This window comes from Micrasema longulum, unplaced genomic scaffold (genome assembly GCF_059751315.1).
Source record: "Micrasema longulum isolate JH-2025_06_02 unplaced genomic scaffold, ASM5975131v1 h1tg000920l, whole genome shotgun sequence".
In the NCBI taxonomy this organism is placed as follows: Eukaryota; Metazoa; Arthropoda; class Insecta; order Trichoptera; family Brachycentridae; genus Micrasema; species Micrasema longulum.
The window spans coordinates 161,557-164,080 of NW_028278111.1; the positions used below are offsets into that span (position 1 = coordinate 161,557).

A 2,524-nucleotide genomic window follows, 5' to 3' on the forward strand; every position below is an offset into this window, starting at 1 on the left:
TGAACCGGGTGGATATCAATATAAACAAATAATTTCCACGTGTCGTGATAAAATCGGGCGGTTCCTAGATTTTCGAAAAACAAACCTGGAGAAGTTTCCACGTTTTTTATCTCATAGTTTAAATCTCCCTTTACCGAAATGAAGATTTATTTATTTATGCTTTATAAGTTAGTTCATAACATCTTAAGAACTAATATAAACTTTTAATAATATTACAATTTTTTATCAAAATTTCTCAATTGCCTACATATTTTTTCAAATTAATTTTAAATATTTATTTTTTTTCTATTTCCTTTATTTCTTCAGGTAACTCATTGTACAGCTTCAATCCCTTGTACAATGAGTTTTGAGATTCTGTTTTTTTCCTCATGGGCTCCATGCAGAATTTTTTTTTTTTATCTCAAAAAAAAGAGGGGAAAAAAAGAGAAACACGAGTGCGCTTTTTTTTTTTTTTTTTTTACTTTTAAGCAAAGTACTACGGTTTTAAATTTAAAAAATTTGATTTCGCGCTAAAACGGCAACTTTTGCCGATTTTTGTTGTGTGACGTCATTTATCGCGTGTACGAATCTGTATCTGTCAAAACAGAACTAATTGCTTGCGAGTTGTTGAGTTTAGTCGAGTTGTTTTTATTTTAATTGCCGTGATATTAACATTAAAGCTTATTGTGTTGCAATTATCGAACGATGGCTGGGTACAAATACTGTTCAGTTCCTAGATGTGTTAATACGACACATACAACACCGGGAAAGAAGTTTGTCACTATTCCACGAGATGCTAAACTGAGAAAAAAATGGTTTGTGGCGATGAAGAGACAGTTTGACAAAATCAGCTGTAAATCCGGAATTTACTGTTGCGAGGATCATTTCAACGTAAGTTCAAATTTATATTTTACACATTCTATACTTCTATTTATTGATTGATAATACATTATATGTACATATTAAATATTATTTGTCAAATAAATACAATATATTGTAATAAAAGCATAAACTTATTTTGATGGTTAGCCATTTCGTGATGTAAGTATTCTAATTATGTTAAATGTTATTTTCACAGCTTGAAGAAGATGCTGATAATTTTACCAGATTCAAGCTTATGGGAGGAAGGGTGTCCTTAAAAAAAAATGTTGTTCCACACATTTTCGAGTGTCAAAAGAAAAACATCAAATTTTTACGACAAACGGGACACAGAAGAAGCCATTTAGGAACTCTTGAAAGAACAATGACGTCTGAAGTTCCGGAGGAAGAACAACCCTGTACATCTTCATCTATAAATGTTGCAACGGAGGCAGTTGAACTCGAATTCGCTTCTTCATCCCCCACAGTTGAAAAAGCTAGTAAAATGACTCAAGCAAGTTTAAGGTCAAATAAAGTCATTGTTCGCAGCAAGGGAACATCAACTGACGCCACGTTTCTAACGGTGACAAGAGCTACATCTCCTATTATTTTTCCTACACCTAAAGATCTTACCATAAGCTATGATTCAGTTATGCCAGATAATGATGATGAAATACTAGAATGGAAAAGTACTTCCGATGACCAGGACTTTGTACCTCATGACGATACTTCTGACGATAATGCTGATGCTTTTGAAATTCAAAAATATAATGTTATTTTACGACAGGCTACTGTAATGGGTATTGAAAGAAATTATCGACTTTGTCTTGGCATACCAGATGATATGGCATATATTTTAACACTTCTGTGCAAAAAAGTATGTGACTCGCGCCTGAATATTTTAATAACATTTAAAAAAATCAGATTGGATGAATCAAATGCAATTCTTGGAATGCAATTTGGATTGTCAGAACCAACTGTAAGCAGGATCTTCAGGAAGACGGTAAAGCTAGTAGCGATCTGTCTGCAGGAGCTAATATTTTGGCCAGACCAATATACCGTTCGGCTTCATTTGCCTTTGCCCTTTATTGCAAGATACAGTAAAGTCCAAGCTATCATTGATTGTTTGGAAATACAAATCGATAAGCCTTCAAACCCCATTAGACAAGCCACGACATGGTCAGATTACAAAAAATGCAATACCATCAAATACCTTGTCTCTTGTACACCGTGCGGACACATCAATTTTATTTCAAAAGGATATGGTGGACGAACCAGTGACACAAAGATTTTCGAGGTTTGCAGATTTTTAGATAATTTGAAACCTGGTATGGATGTGATGGCAGACCGAGGTTTTAAAAACATTGCTCATTTACTCGAGTTAAAACAATGCAAGTTAATTCGTCCACCAAGTGTGAGCGCGGACATTCCTCTATCTTGTGACAAGGTCAAGGAGGCTAAAAGGGTGGCTGCGTTACGAATCAACGTTGAACGTGCAATCAGTCGGATAAGGGAATTTAAAATGTTGGCAATGCACGCATGCATCGATATTAATTATGTTGGCCTCTTAGATTATATTATTAATATTGCTTGTGGGTTAATAAACCTTCAGGAGCCACTGGTTAAAATTTAATAACTATGAAAATAACAATAATTACTTAATACTGACTTAAGCATTTTTTTATTT

The 2,524-nt window shown here is 34.0% G+C and overlaps 1 long non-coding RNA gene across 1 annotated transcript; it reads left to right on the forward strand.

The window, feature by feature from the left end:
* Positions 1-440: 440 nt before the first annotated feature.
* LOC148278172 (uncharacterized) lies at positions 441-2,108 on the forward strand. Its single transcript, XR_015823256.1, has 2 exons — positions 441-870; positions 1,058-2,108. It is a non-coding gene; the product is annotated as an uncharacterized LOC148278172 (long non-coding RNA).
* Positions 2,109-2,524: the final 416 nt, after the last annotated feature.